Here is a 22526-nt window from a genome sequence, read left to right on the forward strand (position 1 = left end):
TCAAGAAAACATGTTGTATATATACTCAATGAAGTATTATTTAGTCAGTCTGACAATATGGATAAACCTGAAGAAAAATATGCTGATTGAAATAGGACGATACTAAAAAAGCTAACTTATGGACTCACCTACTCATTACTTAGAGTAGGCCGCAGAATAACAAATGATTTATATGCACATTGAAGCTTGAGAGGCAATGCTTAGCTAAGTGGCTCTTAGCTCAGACTTCTAATTAGGATTACATAGCCAGTTTTTAAAAAATCCCATCACCCATGCCTCCTCACAGATTATGTCTGTTGATCTGGATGGGAGCGTCTATGTTGTTTTAATTAAGTGCCCTTGTGGTTCTAATGTGAGGTCAGGATCATGCCTGAGGGCTCCTAGAGACATTCATGAGAACTGAATTCAGCCCTTATTTCTATTTTTTTTTCTTTTTTGAGATGGAGTTTTGCTGTCATCACCCAGGCTAGAGTGCAGTGGCACAACCTCGGCTCACTGCAACCTCCGCCTCCCGTCAGCCCTTGTTTCAAAGGAAAGTTGCAGACCCTGCTCTGCTTGGGTTTGATAGAAGCAGGCCAGTGCAGCCATTATTCCCATTGCTGAAGCAGAAATTACTGAAATCTTTGGCAGAGACAGGCACTTGCAGGAGGGAAAGGAGAAACAAATGTTGATCTTTATGTAGGAGCTCACTGTTTCTGACTCTCTCCTGGGATAAAAGACAGAGAAGTGTGACTTTTTATGCACTTCTACATCCTTCTGCCTGTGGGTGCAGTGGTAGCAGGTGAAGGGGTTGTGTTGATGCCTTTACAGGAATATTCTCAAGATGCAAGTTTTGGCCGGGCATGGTGGCTCACTCCTGTAATCCCAACACTTTGGGATGCTGAGGTGGGCGGATCACAAGGTCAGGAGTTTGAGACCAGCCTGACCAACACAGTGAAACCCAGCCTCTACTGAAAATACAAAAATTAGCCGCGCATGATGGTGTGCACCCGTAACCCCAGCTACTCAGGAGGCTGAGGCAGGAGAATCACTTGAACCCGAGAGGCGGAGGTTGCAGTAAGCAGAGATCGCACCACTGGGTGCCTGGATGACAGAGTGAGACTCAGTCTCAAAAAAAAAAAAAAAAAGCAAGTTTTATTTTTTCCAGAGGATCTCACCTGACAAGGAATCTCAGAGAAGAAGTAAAAAAGAGAATAAAATGACTGGGTTTTGGGTAAATGTGTCCCAGTTCAGGGGCTGTGTCCACTTTTCCTCCTGGAATGTTACATGTTTAGAACTTCAAAAACCTTTACTTCTCTACTTGTGATATTCCTGCCTATGTGTTTTTTTTTTCAACTACATTTTCCCCTTTTCTTCCTGTGGTGGTCAAAGAGCTCTGCAAAATTTCTCTCCTCTATATACCAGAACCTTCCCTCTACTCTCTCCATTCAGGCTTTATACACACCATGACCAAACCTCACTATGAATGTATTGCATGCAATATTAAAAGTGTTCCATTTGGCTAGCCATGCTGGCTCACACCTGTAACCCCAGCACTTTGAGAAGCTGAGATGGGAGAATTTCTTGAGTCAAGGAGTTTGAGACCAGCCTGTGCAATATAGGGAAACCCTGCCTCTACAAAAATAAAACAGATTAGCTGACATGATGTCACACATTTGTGGTCCCAGCTACTTAGGAGACTGAGTTGGGAGAATCACTTAGGCCCAGGATGCTGAGGCTGCAGTGAGCCATGATCATGCCAATGTACCTAGCCTACATGACAGAGTGACAGCCTGTCTCAAAAGAATGTTCTCTTTGTGACAGATCAACAAGAGCAGGCATGAACACCGAAGATTTCTGTTGGGGATAGGGTCATGCCCTCAGATATTGGTGAAGAAGGGGAACACATGCTCCTTAGGTCCCATCTGGATGCTCCATCTGCTCCATGCGTAACAGAATTAAGGAAATGTGGAAAGAGGATGGCATTAATTCCCCAGAATTTCTCCGAAAGTTTTGAACAAAAGAATACTTAGAAGACACTTACTTTTTACGATGCTAAAGAAAAAATATTTAACTACATTTACTAAAGATTACAGAACCTGGGCTATTTCTGTAGCTTAATCTTTGAATAAAGCTAATGTATCTCTATAATTAGATTCAGATTGTAATTTACTTCTTTGTGTTCAATAATATCACAGCTCTGGGTGCGGTGGCTCACACCTGTTATCCCAGCACTTTGGGAGACCGAGGTGGGTGGATCATGAGGTCAAGAGATCAAAACCATCCTGGCCAACATGGTGAAACCCCATCTCTACTGAAAATATATAAATTAGCTGGGCGTGGTGGTGCACACCTGTAGTCCCAGCTACTCGGGAGGCTGAGGCAGGAGAATCACTTGAACCTGGAAGGTGGAGGCTGCAGTGAGCCAAGATTGTGCCACTGCACTCTGGCCTGTCGACAGAATGAGGCTCCGTCTCAAAAAAAAAAAAAAAAAAAATTTACAGCAGTGATATTGTGCCCTCTGTGTGCATTAGCACTTATACCAATTCTTTCTATTACAGTTCATGTTAATTTTATTCTGTTGGATAAGGTGCTGACAGATTTTTTTAACTGTAGAGTTAATGATTTTTCTCTTTATTATTAATAAGTAACTTTAGGAGATTTACCAACTGATGTTCATAAATCATCACATGTAATCTGGAGTCTCCCAATTCTTTTCAAATTCTCCTTGCTTATGGCTTGCTTTAGAAAACGGAAGTTCTCACCTTTGTGTACTGGGATAAACCCAGGCTCTGCCATGTACTTAATATTTGACAGGATATTCTCCTTGGGCCAAAAGCATTGGCATCACTGGGTAGCTTATTAGAAATTCAGAAACTCAGGATTGAGCCCAGATCTTCTGAATCAAAACCTGCATTTTAACAAGATCTCCAGTTCATTGTTTTACACATTAAAATTTGAGGCATACCTTCTAACTGACCATAACTTCTTCATATAAGAAATATTCAGCCAGGCTTGGTGGCTCACGCCTGTAATCCCAACACTTTGGGAGGCTGAGGCGGGTGGATCACAAGGTCAGGAAATCCGGACCATCCTGGCCAACATGGTGAAACCCTGTCTCTACTAAAAATACAAAAATTAGCTAGGCGTGGTGTTGGGCGCCTGTAGTCCCAGCTACTCAGGAGGCTGAGGCAGGAGAATTGCTCGAACCCAGGAGGCAGAGGTTGCAGTAAGACGAGATCTCATCACTGCACTCCAGCCAGAGTGACAGAGTGAGACTCTGTCTCAAAACATTAAAAAAAAAAAAATCACAACTTAGCCTGTATAATGTAAATATATCAGTAAAAAATATATATGCATGGGTTAATGTGCTAAATTTTATGCTGTCTCATCCACAAAAGCATACTCACTACTCTGGTTTAGTGGATGTTTTGCCATTCTTCTTCAGCATTAGAGAATAAATTAGAGAGTATTTCTGTGTTAAAAATTATTTTACTGGACAAATCCAGTCACTCATATATGTCAGAGCCAGTTCTTTTTACTCTCTATTTTCTTTCTTTCTGGTTTTTTTTTTTCTTTTTCTTTTTTTGTCTTTTAGACAGAGTCTTGCTCTGTTGTCCAGACTGGAGTGCAATGGCACAATCTCAGCTCACTGCAACGTCTGCCTCTCGGGTTCAGGTGGTTCTTCTGCCTCAGCCTTCCGAGTAGCTGGGACTACAGGCACCTGCCGCCTCGCTCAGCTAATTTTTGTATTTTTTAGTAGATACGGGGTTTCACCATGTTGGCCAGGCTGGTCTTGAACTGCTGACTGCCAGGCTGGTCTCGAACTGCTGACTGCCTTGGCCTCCCAAAGTGCTGGGATTACAGGCATGAGCCACTGTGCCCGGCCAACTTAGATTTTTTCACAAATAAAAAATGGATAACTATTGTACACAATATAATGATGTTTTTGAGACTGAGTCTGGCTCTGTTACCCAGGCTGGAATACACTGGTGTGATTATGCCTCACTGCAACCTTAATCGCCTAAGCCCAATTGATCCTCCCACCTTAGCTTCCCAAATAGCTGGGAGTACAGGTGCAAGCCACCACATCTGGCTTATTTTTTTTTTTAGTTTTGTAGAGATGGAATTTTGTCATGTTGCCCACACTGGTCTCAAACTCCTGATCTCAAGTGATGTGGCTACCTTGGCCCCCCCAAAGTGCTGGGATTATAGACATAAGCCACCATGCCCATCCTGTGCCCATATTAAATGAGCACTTAATATGTATATAAATTGTGAAATAATTTTTTTTTGAGACAGAGTTTCACTCTTGTTGCCCAAACTGGAGTGCAATGGCACAATCTCGGCTCACTGCAACCTCTGCCTCCTGGGTTCAAGCGATTCTTCTGCCTCAGCCTCCCCAGTAGCTGGGATTACAAGGCACACTAATTTTTTGTATCTTCTGTTTTTTTTTTTTTTTTTTTTTTTGAGACGAAATCTTGCTCTGTCACCCAGGCTGCAGTGCAATGGCACATCTCAGCTCACTGCAACCTCCGCCTCCTGGGTTCAAGCAATTCTCCCTTCCTAAGCCTCCCGAGTAGCTGGGATTACAGGCACCCACCACCACACCTGGCTGATTTTTGTAGTTTTCGTAGAGATGGGGTTTCACCATGTTGGCCAGGCTGGTCTCGAACTCCTGACCTCAGGTGATCTGCCTGCCTCAGCCTCCCAAAGTGCTGGGATTACAGGCGTGAGCCACTGTGCCCTGCCAGTTGTGAAATAATTAATTCAATGAAGTTAATGAATACATGTATCATCTTACATAGTTTCCTTTATTGTATTCAAGTATACAAAAACATTATTATCTACTATAATCATGATGCTATATATTAGATTCACGAACCTTATTTATGTTATAACTAAAAGTTTGTACCCTTTAAACAACATCTTCCATTTTCCCTACCTCTTGGCTCTGGTATCCACCTTTGTACTCCCTGCGTCTAGGAGTTCAACCTTTTAGATTCCTCATACACGTGAGACAAATAAGAAATATTTGTCTGTATCTTCCTATTCTTCCTATTTTTAGTAAGTCCCCTGTTAATGCTCATGCTGCTCCCCCAGACACATCATCAGTAGCACTCAGGTGGAGAAAGCAGACACAGCACTGAGTCACTCAACCCAACACTCTTACCACAACATGGATGCTTATGGTCCAAAGTGAAAACCACCAATCACCATCCTGAAACGTGGCATTCTCTGCTGGCCTTTAAAGTTTAAAGAGGCTGGAGAAGGCAGCAATGTCTGAGTGAGCCTGCATTTGGAAAAGAACATATGTACATGCATCAGTGCAGTATTCACTGAGAATATGCCGTGTGCTCAACAGTATGCTGCAGAGCACAGTGCTGGGAACCTCACATTATGTGAGTGAATCCTCATAATACCATGGGAGGTGGGTACTAAGTGTCCCATGATTCTCAGAATTTAGATAAAAAGCCCAGCATTTCTGTTTCTTCTTCTGTTTTCCTAACATTAATTTTATTTTATTTTATTTATTTTTTTGAGACAGAGTCTCTCTCTGTCACCCAGGCTGGAGTGCAGTGGCACAATCTTGGCTCACTGCAACCTCCACCTCCTCGGTTCAGGTGATTCTCCTGCCTCAGCCTCCTGAGTAGCTGGGATTACAGGCGCATGCCACCACACCTGGCAGATTTTTGTATTTTTAGTAGAGACGGGGTTTCACCATGTTGGCCAGGCTGGTCTCGAACTCCTAACCTCACGTGATCCACCCGCCTCCGCCTCCCAAAGTGCTGGGATTACAGGCGTGAGCCACCACATCTGGCCCTAACATTGATTTTAAAAAGAAAATGTATATAATAAAATTTTATCTAGACAAGTAGGAGAGATACAGAAAAGAATGGTTAAGCTTAATTTAGAGGAATTGTTATATTTATATTTACTTTCTTGTGACTTGCAGGGCAACTACTGGATCTCCAGGAATAGAGAATGGGTTGCTAGGTGGCATATGTCTCTAGAAATACTTGTTTTAATTTAAAAAAAAAAAAAAGAGAGAGAGAGAGAGTTCTCTTTCATTTATCTGCTTTTAGCTTTCAGGAAATTGTGAGCAGCAGCTCTAGAGAGGCAGCAGAAGCCGCCACTCAAAACTCTGATCTCCTTTAATCAGTCTGTAAGGGGAGATTCCAGGGTGGGGCAAGACCTGGATGAGGCCTCAGAAGAGGATGGAGTTAAGCAGGCCTAGAGTAACAAGGGGGCCACAGGATTCTCATTTCTATGCTGCTGGGGTATTTCCAGGTCTGTCTTTTCTAAGTCTGTCCAAGGGAAACTTGACTTGAAGTTTGTAGAATTGTCATCTATTTTGGCCAATTTTCTGTCTGTTTTATAATAACATACATACATGTTAATTTAACCAAAAACCCCTATGGTTTTCTAGCACAATTATAAGCTAAACATGTATTCTTAGCAAGGTAAAAGCAATAGAAATAATGATAACAATAACAACCGTTCTGTGCATCAATAGCCCTTCAGCTGGTGACATAACAACTCTGAACAATGTAAGGGAATTGGCCCCAAAGGAAGCCCAAGTTCCTGTACACCTCCCTTCTCTGTACTGACCCCATAATTCTGAATTCAACCATTTATCCATGTGCTCTAGGCTGAAACTGCCAGGATTGTAGAGATAGTGACTGCTTTATCTGTTTTTTCTAATGCTCATTTTTAATGGAAGCAATCGATTTATCAATCTGCCTCCAGAGCTCCTCGTTCATTACCCAGAAAACTGGAGAAACACCCATCTGGGTACCAACCAAGGAGATTCTTTCTGTGAGGGGAGGAAAAAATCCTGGATGACTCATTCCCCTTCCTCTGAAATGGGAACAGAATTAGACCCTGCTGTCAGCCTGACACAGCTGTGCCAATCTGCACGGCACATCCCCAAATGTCTCAAAGACTCCCAGGTGCTGGTGAGAAGGTCCCCAGTGAGCCTGGGCTGAAGCCCCCCTGGTTATCCAGGCAGGAGAGACTCAAGCTAACTCTGCATGATCGGAATAAAGAATAAACCTGCCCTGGTGGAGCTGCAGACCCTGGATCCAGGTGTGATATCACTTGTTTGTGATCAGCTCACTCTTGGGTAAGAAAAAGAACAGGAATACTCTACTACAGTAACACAGTTTACAGGTGGGTTAATTGTGGTCATAGCTCTGGATACTGTGTGGCCCTAACATCCTTCTGCTAAGGTGCTTATTTAACTTACAGATTCTGCTACCAGATTCTGTTTACACCAGGAACATATCACACAACTATAGCAAGTCACTAAACATTATCTGGAAAATTTGAAGGACCTCACCCTGAAAGAAGAGCACTAAGATTTCTACGTTGTTCTCTCATGATGAAACAAATGTGCCCCATGAGTTTTCTGTACATCCTCAATCCAAAATCTGACCCTATCTTGTAAATTCCAGGTGTGCAGATTTTAGATGGGATCCACCTGTCTCTGCATTTTGGGGGGTTACAGCAAGTGGAGTAAAAGCAGAGGAGAGATTCCCTCATGGAGACTCCTGTAACACATTCTAAGGAAGAAGACGAGGCAAAAGTAATACAAGTAGAGAGTTTATTTGGGCCAAGTTTGAGGATTGCAACCTGGGAGCATAGATTCAAGTTTCCCTGAATATGCACTTTGACTAGCAGCAGTTACAAGTGGATTTTTAAACGCAAAAATTGAGGACGGGACATGGGCTGTCACAAAGTTATTTGTCAGGACATCTTATTGATTTACAGAAATAATATTGATTAGTGATTGGCTTACATAGGGTGTAGGCTATGATTTCAGGTGTGGTATTATTAGTTAATGTATAGTCATTTGTAGCAAAAGCAAGCAGTTTCAAGATATGAATACATAGGTCAGGTGCAGTGGCTCACACCTGTAATCCCAGAACTTTGGGAGACTGAGGTGGGCAGATCACCCGAGGTCAGCAGTTTGAGACCAGCCTGGCCAACATGGTGAAACCCTGTCTCTATTAAAAATACAAAAATTAGTCAGGCGTGGTGGCACGCACCTGTAATCCCAACTACTCAGGAGGCTGAGACAGGAAAATCACTTGAACCCGGGAGGCGGAAGTTGCAGTGAGCCAAGATCACACCACTGCACTCCAGCCTGGGCAACAGAGTGAGACTCCATCTCAAAAATAAATAAATAAATAAATAAATATATAAATAAATACGTAGCTCAAAGAGGGGAGCAGGACATGATTATAATCTCCTTTTAATGTCTCTATGGGCCTGATAATTAAAGTTACTTGCATTTCTCAGATGAAACTTACATTTTTTAGGACCTATATACAGAATTTGAAGATGCCAATTTGGGTCTTAGCAGGGTGAGGATGCAGCGGTGAACTCTGTGCCTCCCTAAGCATTATGGCAGAAGGAAAATGAGGGGAATTAAGATTCTCAAAGCTACTTATTGCACATGTGTGAGCCTGGATGGGTTTCGAGGCCCCATGGTCTCTGAACCAGTTTCAGGTATAAAGAATGCCAAGGGCATAAAAAGAGGTAGACTGGCTGACTGCTGTCCTCTGAAGTTATTTATGTGGAAACCTGCTCTAACTGCTCTGACATGACTGTGGATCCCAAATAGGCAGAGACACCACTCTACCTGCAGATTTTGGGGGCAGCATGCATGTTGCTGCACAACTGTGAGTTACTGAGCGGAAAGGACCCCTCTAGTGTGAAGCCTAGTGGGCACCTCATATGTTTATAGTGTGTCTGGCAATTCTGGACAGTGTTCATAAAATGTAACTGAAAACTTAATTGTCTCCAACTCCCCCAAACACTCTCCAAAGTAGAATAGAAAGCAAATTATTATTACACAGTTAGACCAGAATCTGATTTAAATTACAGGTAACCTCATAACAGACTGAAAGACATAATTAGTCCTCAAGTAGGACACTTCACAGCACCATGTGTCATATACAGTTTATCCTAAATTCACCTGGTAATTGGGGAGGCCATCTGTGGTTGCTGACTGGCATATCTGAAGGAAAAATAATGGTCCCAAGTCCAGGAGGGACAGAAGGTAATTTTGAAACTTGGAGCAAGCTGTGCGATAGGGCTCTAACTTTTTTGCTGTTTACATTTCCGAGCAATCATTTCCAGGTCCTAGAGAAAGACTTTTCCTAGAAAAAAATAACAAAAGGACTGTTCAGCCATTAAAAATATTAACACATATGTCAAAGAGGCAGAGAAAAAATTAAATATAAAAGTTTTCTGAATTAAATGCTTTAAGGAAGGAGAGCAAATTTTCTACTCTTACTTTCAAGTTGGAAAATTAAGTCTTATATTTCTAATTTGTATTTATGCTTTCAACAGCCAAGTCCAGGGAAGTTGGTCTTAAACTCATGGGTATTTGAATTCCAGTAAGTCTGGACTCAGGCACCTGAGGGGTAGCCTCGGCCACACTGTATGCACTTGAAATAAAGTCTGTGGAAAATAAAATGTCAGAAGAGAAAAAAATGCTATTTAGGACAGACGTGTGAGGGACAATGAAGAGTTGCTGGAAGGACTGGTTTGTGCTACAAATACTGGCCTAGGCAGGGTTATGCTCTGACTTATTTCTGTTTCCATAAGGATGAGAGTATAATCAAGTGGTCCAGAAGCCTAGGTGCATAAAGGGACCACATTACTGCCACTGATTCAGGGTGTTGGGGCAAGGATATGCCAGGAGTTCTCTAGGCATATGTTTGGGTTTTTGGTGGAAACCTCTAGGTTCCCGCAGAGCAAAAGCACTGTGGGTGCAATTCCTGAGTTTGTACTTTTGTCCTGGGAGAAGCAGGGCCCTGTCGTTACCTAGAGCTAGAGCACATGTGCGTGAGTGGGTGAAAATAACATGGTGGCAGCTGGGAGAAAAGAGGGGTCTGTCCTCAGAATTGATTTATTCTGTGTTGTGAGACAAGAGAAATAGCTCAGAGCTGTCTATGTGACATATGCAAAATCAATCACACTCAGAGAGACATGAATATGAAACTTAAGTCATCCCACCCCACCCATGCCTGGAAGCAATTGTTTAGATATTTTCTTCCCAACTAGTATCTCACTCATCTTCGTGTTCCTGAAATTGGTGACACAAAGTGCAATGCATGGCCAATCAATAGTTTATGTTATTTTATTTATTTATTTATTTTTAGTTTTTTGAGACGGAGTCTCGCTCTGTCACCCAGGCTGGAGTGCAGTAGTGCAATCTCGGCTCACTACAAACTCTGCCTCCTGGGTTCAAGAGATTCTCCAGCCTCAGTCTCCCGAGTAGATGGGATTACAGGCGCCTGCCACCTTGCTCAGCTCATTTTTGTATTTTTTAGTAGATACGGGATTTCACCATGTTGCTCAGGCTGGTCTTGAACTCCTGACCTCAAGTGATCCACCCATCTAGGCCTCCCAAAGTGCTGGAATTACAGGCGTGAGCCATTGCGCTTAGCCAGTAGCTTATGTTATTTTATTTTTTGTAATTTTTTTTTTTTTTGAGACTAAGTCTCACTCTTGTCCCCCAGGTTGGAGTGCAATGGCGTGATCTCAGCTGACTGCAACCTCTGCCTCCCGGGTTCAAGCAATGCTCCTGCCTCAGCCTCCCGAGTAGCTGGGATTACAGGTGCCTGCCACCATGCCCGGGTAATTTTTGTATTTTCAGTAGAGATGGGGTTTCACCATGTTGGCCAGGCTGGTCTCGAACTCCTGACCTCAGGTGATCCGGCCGCCTCGGCCTCCCAAAGTGCTGGGATTACAGGCATGAGCCACCACGCCTGGCTGCTTATGTTATTTTAATGTAATGCTTAGAAAACAACTTATAAACTATTTTTGCTATTTCCCTTTGCAAAGCCATATGTAACTGTGGCTAATGTTCCCAGATAGAACTGTGTCCAGCTGCATGTTCTTGCAACCCAATAACAAGATGCAGGCAAACTGGAAAAGAAGAGAGTTTATTTCTGTAACTGGGTACAGGGAGAAAGTCAGAGATAATTCACCAGACCAACTCAAGATTCTAAAGTTCTTCCAGTGCTTATATATATTTCAAACTATATGCCTACGTGTAATATTATACTCGCCTAAGTTTATGGGGGATTAATTTTGTTTTAACTAAAAGATCAGAGCCCATAAATGTCCCCTAAATCTACTTAATTTGTGAGGGCCCCGGTACCAGTGTGATTACTTCCATCCTGTCTTACCTATGGTTTGGGTCTGGAGAGTTGCTTCAGACCCCCAGTAAATTTATCTGACCCAAGATGGGTCTTGGTACGAGGAATGTAGGGCTTTCTTTCTTTATTATCTTGACTTGCCTCAAGTTTCAGAAGCCTGGGCAAGATTCTTACCAAACATATGTTTCATTTCTGGCTTTGCTGTTGGGGCATCAATTTCCCTAGGTTTAACTGCTACCTTAATGTTAAGGCAGATGCTGTGGTAGTTTGAATGTATAACTGGAGTGCTATGGAGGCCTGTCTGTGTGACTGTTAGGAAGAACTGGCCTGCCACAATCCCCACTGTCAATTTGCGCATGATTTCTATCATGCCTAAGCTGGAGGGACTGCAGGGATGTGGGACGTCATGATCATTCTGGCTACTTCCTGCTGAGGGGGGTCACTGTTAGGGGGCAGTGAACATGGGATTGGAGTGGCAGAGGTTCATTTGCTCTTGGAAATACTATTGGCCTCAGGCTTTTACCAGCAGCACCTGCTGAAACATAATGGCATGAGTTTTGGGAATGTTGTGAAACAGCACACAGCGCATAGCAGCAATACATTACACACCACAGAGATATACTTAAGCCTAGGAAAATAGTAAAGAATGCCAGGACTTCCTGCCAGCAAGAAGGTTCTGTGCTGAGCCATGATGCGAGCCAATCATTTTGTGATAACTGTGGGCTGGAAATGGCTATAATTTGCTAACGTATACCCTTCAGTACTAGAAAGATGTTCCTAGAATTATTCGGAATATACACACAGCATTCAGTTTTGATGAGGGCATGAGATCCCCCTTGGGCTGCAGTAAGAATGTCTAAGCCCATTCGATTTTGCAAAATAGCCTTTCACATATGATACATTTCAGTATTTATAAGAGAGATGCTTTGGAAGCTGTCACTTAGAGCCCACTGAGTAAAGTTGGCTAATGCCTCTATGTGCCATATAACATTTTCTAATCCTATTAAGAGCATGAATATTGCAGATTGATGGTTGTACCAGTGAAAGACTGACCTGGTCCATCTGTTAATCATATGTGGAAGATTGGGCAGATTTTGTATGGTTTTTACCTAACAACCTTATGCCTATGGGAAGCCTAGAGTGCAACATCCCTACCAGCCCAAGGGAAGCTGCGGCCACAGGTTGGTGCTGCAAAGTCCTGTTGGGAGGATACCAATTTAGGCCAGGCCATTAAGACCAATCTATGGTGAACACATCCCTCTGCTGGAGTACTATAATATATTGGTACCACTCAGAAGGAATCCATCCTATAATCTGAGTTGCATTAGGCCAATGGTCAAGGAAATGTTTTCATTGCTCCCAGAACAAGGAAGCTATTTGCCTTAAATGTCCAGTAGGAGCAGTTAACCAAATGCACCCATCCCAGATTTGGAGAAAGCCATTCTTGTATCAAACATTTTGGGGCTTGAAGGTTTGGATGGGCACTTTTGAATCTAATAAAGGAGTAGCTAATGCTATAACTTTGTCCCTTGTTCTATTAAAGAGAATGGCTTTTTGTGTCCTGGGTCACTTAAAGTCTCATTTATGGGCCATTCTGACACATTTGCTTTAGTTATCCCAGTCATTTGCAACCCAATCCAGTTTTCAAATTTCCCGGAAAAGTTTGTAGGTACACCCAATCTTTTCCTTGCACAGGTGAGACCCACCAAGGCAGACCTGTGGTACTAGAAAGCAGTAATAGGCCACAGACCCAACAGGAATCCTGCTGGAGGCTGTCTGCATAGTCCTGTGCCCATTGTAGACAGAGGTTACAAGTGTGTAACGAAACAGTAAGAGGTATAAAAGGAAACATAGCATAAAAGAAATCTGTATCATTTTCTGAATAGAAACTTTAAGTCCTCTAGGGGCTCCACTTCCCATTGAGTGGTTGCAGGTGTTTCCATTGTGGATACCCCAGGTGACTGGAATTTCTTCACTCACATATGATGAACCCAGGGTTTGATGCCTGTCAGCTTCAGTGCCAAGTCAGTAGTCAACAGCACATCGTAGGGCCCTTTCCATTTTTCCTGTAGTTGTTGGGCAGGATCAGCTTCCCTCCATTCCTTCAGCAGCACTTGATCACCAGGCTGAAATGGGTGGCGGTCTCCTACAAAATCTGTGTCATTCCTCTAAGAAGCAAACTTATGCAAATCATTAAGAGTTCGTCCTGAGTGACATAAGTTTTAATAGCTAATTCTGTATCCAGTGACACTCTAGCAACCCAGGACAAGGCTACAAAGGGCCTCCCGAAAATAATTTCATAAGAACTTAATCCCATTTCTGGGGGCCATTCTTACCCAGAGCAGTGCCTGAATCCATTTTAACTGAGCTTCCTGACATAGCTTAGCAAGAATTGTCTTTGAAGTATGATGCATTCTTTCAGTCTGTCCAGAGGATTGAGGCTTCCATGCCGAGTGCAGCTTCCATTTTATTCCTACTGTTTTGCTTACTTGTTGGGTTATTTCCGAGGTAAATGAAGGCCCATTGTCACTATGGATAATGTCAGGGAGCCCATATCGGGGTATGATGTTCTTTAGCTGCACTTTAACTACCTCTGTTGGCCACTTGGTATGTATGGGTAGGCTTCCACCCAGCCTGAGAGTGTCCACTACAACTAAGAGGTATTTGTACCTTCCAGGGGCAAGTGGCATTTGAGCAAAGTCAATCTACCAATTTTCTAGTAGATGCTTCCCTCTCGCCTGTTGTCTGGGTTGTCCTTTGCTATAGTTATTGGTCTCATTTTCAGCACAAAGGTAGCAATGTTGTATTATACTTCTTAAGTGAGCCTTTTCCTTCATATATTTTTGCACAAAAGTTAATGAGGCATCTCATCCAAAATGCATGCTATCATGAATATATTTTAGCATTGGGTTGAAGGAAGGTGTGCTGGCACCCAAACCAGGCCCTTGTTATTTACTTTCCAGCCTTTCTTGTCTTAAATAAACCCTTTGTCCTTGGCAATCTTTTCATCCTCAAACTACACTGGGGTTTGAAAGCTGCCAAATCTACTTGGGAAATCAAAGGTGCCTGGACCTTGGCACTGGTGCTGGCTAGATGCCTGGCTGTGCAGTAGGTGAAGGTGTTCCCCCTAGCTGGTTTGAAATCGCTGCTCTTATGGCCTGGGCAATGCATAGCAGCTATTTTTCTTGACGCTGTTACTGCTTCCAACAGCTCCAACACTTGCTTAGCATATTAAATTTCAGTATTATCAGCTTTCAGCAGTCCCCTTTCCTTCCAAATAGCTCTGTGTGCATGAACTATCATGAAGGAGTATTTGGAATCAGTGTAGATATTGGTGCTCTCACCTTGGGACAGTTGCAAGGCTCTGGTAAAAGCGACTAACTCAGCCTTTTCCACAGAAGTCCCTGTCGGGAGTGTTCTTGCCTCTATTACCTCCAAGAGAGTTATTACAGCATAGGCAGCATTTCTCCTTTGTTGGTGACTAAGCTGCTTCCATCCATGAACAGCAACCAGTCTACATAGGGGAGGGCTGCATCCTTTAGATCTGGGAGACCAGAAAATACTTGATTATAACCTCTAGGCAGTTGTGTACTAGTTCCTTTGTTCCCCAGTAGGTGGCAGCAAAATGGCAGGGTTTGAGGCTCCAGTGGTCTGCAGTTTTACTGCGGGATTATCAAGCAGGATGGCCCGATATCAGCCTAATCTGACAACCGTCAGCCAGTAGCCACCCTTCTGCTCAAATAACACCAGGCTTGATGGGGCACATAAATCACGATGGGCTGACCCAAAGTCAGCTTCTCAGCAACCTTGAGCAACAAGCAGGCGGCAGCTACTGCTTTGAGACAAGGGGGCCAGCCCCTTGCCACTGTATCAATCCTTTTGACAAATAAGCCACTGGTTGCAATATTTCTTTTAGTTTTTGTGTTAGGATCCCGAGTGCCAGACCCAGTCTTTCATGCACATAAAGTTGCAAGGGTTTATGAGGATTTGGCAGCCTCAGAGATGGGGTAGATGTCATCTTAAGCTTTAATTGTTTAAACGCATTCTGGTGTTACAGCTCTCATTTAAAGGGGTTGTGGTTGGCCCCTTTTATCACTTCATATAGCAGCTTTACCTTCAGCCATAATTGGAAATCCAGATTCTGCAGAACCCTGCCCTTCCCAGGAAGCCCCTTAGCTGCTTTCCGGTTGTGGGTGTCATGATAGAGGCAACTGCATTTTGCCTCTCCACCGTCAGGGCTCTGGTTTCTCTGTAACAGAAATCTTAGGTATCCCATGGTTTGTTTGCATATCTGTACCCCTGTGCCCTTTTGCTTAAGACCTTGTACCCACAGGCTGCCAAATGGTTTAGAGTTTTTACAGTGTTATCCTGACATTCTTGCTTCAAGGAGCTGGAGATTAGCAAATCATCCGCATACCGTAGCAGTACCCCATTTTCCAATTGTAAGTCTCTTAAGTTCTGAGCCAGTGCTTCCCCAAATACAGTTGGGGAATTTTTAAACCTTTGAGGAAGCACTGCCCAACAATATTGAAATTGTGCGGCTGTTTCAGAGTCTGTCCACTCAAACAATAATTGGCTTTCTGCATTCACTGGTATGCAAAAGAAAGCATCCTTCAAATCTAATACTCTAAACCATTCATGGTCTCTGGACAGGAAGATAAAAATAGTGTATTGATTGGCCCCAGTGGGGTGGGTGTCTTCTACAGTATCACTGATCACCCTTATATCTTGCATGAATTTGTACTTGCATGGATGAGATTTCTTTACTGGCAGAATGGGCATATTCTATGGAGACTGACAAAGTCTTATTAAGACATGCCACAAGAATCAGAATGTACCAGCTGGATGCCTTCTAGGGCCTCTTTCTTTAAGGCGTATTGTTGCTTTCGAACAGGTTGGGTCCCTTCCTTCAGCTTGATTTCTACTGGATTCACATTAATTGTCCGCCTTGGTTGGTTGGATGCTGATACTTCCGGCTTTACCTTGTTGAGGACTTCCTGTGGAATCATCTCTACCTTAAGGTGTGAAGTCTCCGATTTCATCAGGAGGGCCTGTCGCCACAATCTGTGTTCTGAGGGTACCTGGAGGCACATCTGGCGCATCTCTGGGTCAAAGACAACTCATGCCTGTGACTTACATAAGAGGTCTCTACCAAGCAGAGAGATCGAGCAGTCCAGCACATAAGGAAACTGATGAGGCCGGGCACCTTGGCTCACACCAGTAATCCCAGCACTTTGGGAGGCCGAGGCGGGTGGATCACGAGGTCAGGAGTTCAAGACCAGCCTGGCCAAGATGGTGAAACCCCACCTCTACTAAAAATACAAAAAAATTAGCTGGGCGCGGTGGCAGGCGCCTGTAATCCCAGCTACTCAGGAGGCTCAGGCAGAGAATTGCTTGAACCTGGGAGACGGAGGATGCAGTGAGCCAAGATCGCACCACTGCACTTCAGCCTGGGTGACAGAGCAAGACCCTGTCTCAAAAAACAAAAGGAAAAAAGAAACCAATGAGTTATTAAGCCATTTCCCACCTTCCAGGATAGAGGGTGAAAGAACTATTCTGATTTTAGCTTTCCGCTCACCCCAACTATATTGACAGAGGTGTCAAAAAGTTCAGTAAGGCCGGGTGTGGTGGCTCATGCCTGTAATCCCAGCACTTTGGGAGGCCAAGATGGGCAGATCACTTGAGGTCAGGAGTTTGAGACCAGACTGGCCAACATGGTGAAACCCTGTCTCTACTAAAAATACAAAAATTAGTTGGGCATGGTGAGGCATGCCTGTATTCCCACCTACTTGGGAGGCTGAGGCAGAATTGCTTGAACCCAGGAGGCAGAGGTTGCAGTGAGCTGAGATCATGCCACTGCACTCCAGCCTGGGCGATAGAGCAACTCAGTCTCAAAAAAGGTTCAGTAATTGGGATATTAATTGACGAGTAAGCAGCACCCATATGGATTTAGAAGTCCAATTTTCATTTCCCCACTGTCGAATTTACCCAAGGCTCCTGAGGGAAAATCTTAATGTCAGACAGGGTTGGAGCCATCAGGAGTCTTGGGCCCCTCAGTCCTCTTTGGATTCGTTTTCAGGCTTAACAGCCATAAGTGACCTAAGCTCCTTCTTAATCAACTTGGGGCAGTCTTTCTTTCAATGCCCTGTCTCCTGGCATTGATCCTTTCCTATATTTTCCTTCTGCCTCAGGGGTCCCTTTTTCTTTGGGTTTCCTACCACAGTGGCTCTAAGTATTGCTGCCTGCCATAGAGCCTTAGTTTCCTTGGATTCCCTGCTATTATAGACATTGAATGCAATGTCAATTAACTGAGAAGCATTCATTCTGATAGCCCCTTCCACATTTGGAACTTCTTTCTGATGTCTGGGGGCACTTTGCCTTGTAAGAGTCATGTTTACCATTCTGACATTTTTGGGGTCCTGTGGATCTAAGTCTGTATACTTTCTATACATTTGACAGATCTGTTCCATAAATTCGGAGGGGTCCTCATTAGGTTTCTGCTGAAGTTCCTGCACTTTGTTCAGACTTTGAGGTCTCAGCACCCCTACCTAATGTCCTTTAGAATACACCTTTTACAATGCTACAGACAATTATCTCCAGCTACACTGGCCTCATTTGGGTCCAAATTTGGGTCACTGCATGGAATCAGCTCATCAGGGTTTAGGGTATCATCAGGGCTTTCATCATGAAAGTGCTTTTTTTTCTCCTTTGTCTAATACTAGCCTTCTCTCATCTGCAGTAAGCATAATATTTAGGAGGGCTTGCACATCAGCCCAGGTGGGGCAATGGGTGGCAAAAATAGTGGTAACTGTTCAGTCATCTTCTGGGGATCTTCCCTGTAGGAAGGACTGGAACTTTTCCAATTCAGTAAATCAGATGTGGAAAAAGGGCTTCATGCTCAGTAATATCCAGCCAGAGGCTCTTGCTGATTAACTCCCGTGGGATATTGTCAGAAGGGAAATTGTCCTGCCCCAGGCTTGGTAGCTCCTCAGCCAAAATTAGTGCCTTGCCCAGTTCAGGAGGGAGAGACTGTGTTTGTAGCCTCTTTGAACTTTGGGGGTGGTGACTCTTCACTCTCTTGACTAGGTGGTGGGACACTAGCTTTTACTGGATTAGGCACGTATAGCAATTGCTGACTCTCTAGCCCTTTTTCTTTCTTCCTCTCCCTCAGGGTCAGGTCACACTTTGTCTGGGTAATGCAACATTAACTTACTCCCTTTAACCTCTTGGTTATGTAGCAACATAAGTGCCTGAATATAGGGGAATTTTTAAACCCTTCCTCCCATTTCCTCAAACATTGACAAAACAGCTGTAACTGAAAGATACAATAGCTTAAAGACCCCAAAATTGGCCACCATTTTTTGGATCCTAAAGCATACATTAGCCAAACCATATTACAATAGTAAACCATTTTCCTCTTAGTCATGGGGGTAACCTCGTACTATGTCCAATCTGACAGCATTTTTCCCAGAGGGCTCCCTGAGGGAAGGAAAGCAGCACTTTCCATTTTAAGTCTGACAAAACCACAGACATGAACATGGAGACAGTTTCAGACAAACACAAAAGGAAGCGTACTTGGGTAAAATAGATCTGAAATCAGCTGCAGGTTTACTCCTAACCAAATAGCAACTGAGTATAAAAATGAGCCCTACTATTTTCCTGACGGTATCAGACCAGACGGCTTAATAAGCCCAGATAAGAAAATAACAGGCTTCCTGCATATGATCCGGTTTTACTCACCCTTTGAGTGCATCCACTCCTGCCTGATCACCATTCTTCCCCAGTGGTGAGAGGGACATGTGGTTTTTGCACATGGAATAGCCCCTGGGAGAGTCCCCAGGACAATCTTATCCAACAGCTTCTGGGAGTCTCCAAATGACCATCTCGCCACAATCACGGGCCACTGAGTGCAGCACCATTTCAGTGACTCTTGGCTAGCTTGCCAGATGTTGTTCCTGGACCAAACTGGGTCTGACTGTGTGTTCTTGTGGCCCAATAACAAGATGCAGACAAACTGGGAAAGAAGAGAGTTTATTTCTGTAAACAAGTACAGGGAGGAGGTCAAAGATAATTCCCCAGACCAACTCAAGACTAACAAACATTTTTCCATTGCTTATATATGTTTCAAACTGTATGCTTATGTGCGGTATCATACTCACCTATGTCTAAAGGTAAATAATTTTAACTAAAAGCTCAGAGACCAGAAATGTACCCTAAATCTACTTGATCTACGAGGGCCCTGGTACTAGGGTGATTAAGAAATGTCCCCTATTTTTGTTCTACTTAATCTGTGAGGGCCCTGGTAGAGGAGTGATTACTTCTATCTTATATTACCTATGGTTTGGGTCTGGAGAGTTGCCTCAGATGCCCAATAAATTTATTTGACCCAAGATGGGTCCTGGTACAAGGAATGTGGGGCTATCTTCATTATCTTGACTTGCCCCAGGTTTTAGGAGAAACTTGCGCAAGACTCTTACCAAACATATATTTCATTTCTGGCTTTGGTGTCCAGGGATTGATGTTTCTAGGGTTAAGTACTAACTTAATGTTAAGGCAGATGCTGTGAAAGTTTGCCTGTATAACTTGAGTGCTATGGAGGCCTGTCTGTGTGACTGCTAGAAAAAAATTGGCCTGTCACACTAATAGGAGTGTATATTCAGGGAAACTGTAATCTGTGCTCCCCTGTGGCCACCCTAAATTTTGCCATACCTAAACTCTAAACAAGATTCTGACTTTTTGATTATATTAAGTTGATGGTTCTCAGTCTCCACTGACCCTGGGAGAGAAACAGAATCATAGGACAATTCTCAGTGTGACAGCCTCTGTGCAGGAGAACAGAGCCTCCCTTCCATGAGACACCCGGAGTCTACACCCAGCCCAGACACCCATCTGAAAAGCACTGGTCGAGACTCACAGACAACCACACGTTCTCACCTCCCCTAATGTATCTCACTAGAGACACTTAGGCCAAATCTCAGAAGCCTGAGCACAAAAACTAACTGCCTTTCTTTCGGGTATCTCTCAGGGCATACTGTCAGGAATCATTTCCACATGAGAATGAAGGTGTTTTTATCCAAGAATGCCACAAGGGAGCATAGTTTAATAACATCTGGTTGGAATGGATGGAAGCCCTTAACAAAGATGCCATTATGCAGTGATGATACACAAAGCAAGTTGTGAAACATGTCAAGTAACAAATTAGATTATAGCACCATCGAAATGTGATTCTGTTGTTTTTGCTTACTTTCTGTGTGTTTTTTCTATTATGTTACAATATATCCCCTTTAAGTCCTTGTATTTTCTCATTTAAAAGTCTAGGGCTGGCCAGGTATGGTGGCTAACGCCTGTAATCCCAGCACTTTGGGAGGCCAAGGTGGGTGGATCACCTGAGGTTGAGAGTTCGAGACCAGCCTGACCAACATGGAGAAAACCGTCTCTACTAAAAATACAAAATTAGCCAGGCATGGTGGCGCACACCTGTAATCCCAACTACTTGGGAGGCTGAGGAAGGAGAATTGCTTGAACCCGGGAGGCGGAGGTTGTGGTGAGCTGAGATCGCGCCATTGCACTCCAGCCTGGGCAACAAGAGTGAAACTCCATCTCAAAAAAAAAAAAAAAAAGTCTAGGGCCAGGTGTGGTGGCTCATGCCTGTAATCCCAGCACTTTAAGAGGCTGAGGTGGGTGGACTGCTTGAACCCAGGAATTTGAGATTAGTCTGGGCAACATGGTGAAACCCCATCTCTAGAAAAAATACAAATGTTAGTTGGGTGTGATGGTGTGTACCTGTGGCCCCAGCTACTTGGAAGGCTGAGGTGAGAGTATTGCTTGGGTGCGGGAGGATGGATTGAGTCTGGGAGGTGGAGGTGGCAGTGAGCTGGGACTGTGCCATTGCACCCAGCCAGGCAGCCAGCCAGACAGAGTGAAACTCTGTCTCCAAAAAAGATCTATTGCTTAAGCTAATTTTAAAAAAATTTTATTTTTCAAATATACTTTGAAAGCAATGACTCTTTAAAACATTATCTAAAGATTTTATACTCAAAATACCATCATAGTTTAATATTTCTGTTGTAAAAGATTTTACTTCTTGGCTGTGTTCTAAAGTTTTATATCTAAGGTATTTTTAGAAACATTTAGTTCAAAAGAGTGACGATACTGTGGTCAACATGTGCAAGATTTTAAATGAGAAAATAACCATTTTATATGCTGTGAAAAAAATCTCATAGCTGTAACTGGTTAGAATTGACATGAAGGCAGCTGTCTTAATGCAAACACATACAAAGAAACAGACAAGCAGAGCACCACTGTGGTTTGCACCAGGCAAGATAAGGAGAAGAGGGAAGGCTGATGCAAGTGTGGTTAAGGACTGAAGCTTAGGTGGTCCCAGGAAAGCCTCACTGAGAATTAGGTTTTAGTAATTAAGTAATGGAGGGCAAGTGAGTAGTTATGCAAAGAGTAAATAGAAAGATGTAAATTTTATTTGCTGTAGGATTAAGATGTTGATGATCCTACTAAATAAACTATTAATTCATCCAGTTCAACTATTGGCATAATCTTATCATGACTGTTATCTCAGTTAACTACTCTACATTAATTATTTTAACTTCCAAGTCAGGTTTATTACATTTGTAAGCTTTTCCATACCAATGAACAGCTTTTATTTTCTTGTTTTACCAACTGTATCTTTTAATATTCCATTTAGCCTTTGTGTGTAGATGGTCAGCTGAGAAGCCGGGACCCTAAAATACATGGCCTACAGATGTGGGTTGTACCCCATTTGCAGCTAGCCGAATGTTCTTTAAGCTGTCAATCAGAGATGTGGATCTTAGAAGGGCTATAGCTTTTGCTTCTTTTTTGGAGACCTTAATTACAGCTATAAAGGACTTCTTGGTTGTGGTCTCACGTGTGTTTATTTGTGTAGTTCTGAGACATTTATTAAGGTATCCCTTTGATTTAAAATTTTGATATATGTTAAGAATGTGATAAAAAAATTGTTTGTATAGACTTCTCTCCTAAGCTAAATAAGATATATACCCAAAGAGAAAATAATTAAAACATTTCGGGCCGGGCGCAGTGGCTCACACCTGTAGTCCCAGCACTTTGGGAGGCCGAGGAGGGCGGATCACGAGGTCAGGAGATCAAGACCATCCTGGCTAACACAGTGAAACCCTGTCTTTACTAAAATACAAAAAATTAGCCGGGCATATTGGCGGGCGCCTGTAGTCCCTTCTACTCAGGAGGCTGAGGCAGGAGAATGGCGTGAACCCGGGAGGCGGAGCTTGCAGTGAGCGGAGATTGCGCCATTGTACTCCAGCCTGGGTGACAGCGAGACTCTGTCTCAAAAGAAAAAAAAAAAAAAAATTCAAAGGTAAA

General features: G+C 43.3%; 1 long non-coding RNA gene across 1 annotated transcript; it reads right to left on the bottom strand.

Moving 5' to 3' along the window:
• Positions 1 to 4421: 4421 nt before the first annotated feature.
• LOC106634970 (uncharacterized) lies at positions 4422 to 19170 on the bottom strand. Its single transcript, XR_001338317.3, has 3 exons — positions 18897 to 19170; positions 8963 to 9146; positions 4422 to 5272 (listed from the first exon to the last, which is right to left on the bottom strand). It is a non-coding gene; the product is annotated as an uncharacterized LOC106634970 (long non-coding RNA).
• Between the last annotated feature and the right edge of the window lie 3356 nt (positions 19171 to 22526).

The sequence above is a fragment of the Pan paniscus genome, chromosome 6 (assembly GCF_029289425.2).
Source record: "Pan paniscus chromosome 6, NHGRI_mPanPan1-v2.0_pri, whole genome shotgun sequence".
Taxonomy (NCBI): domain Eukaryota; kingdom Metazoa; phylum Chordata; class Mammalia; order Primates; family Hominidae; genus Pan; species Pan paniscus.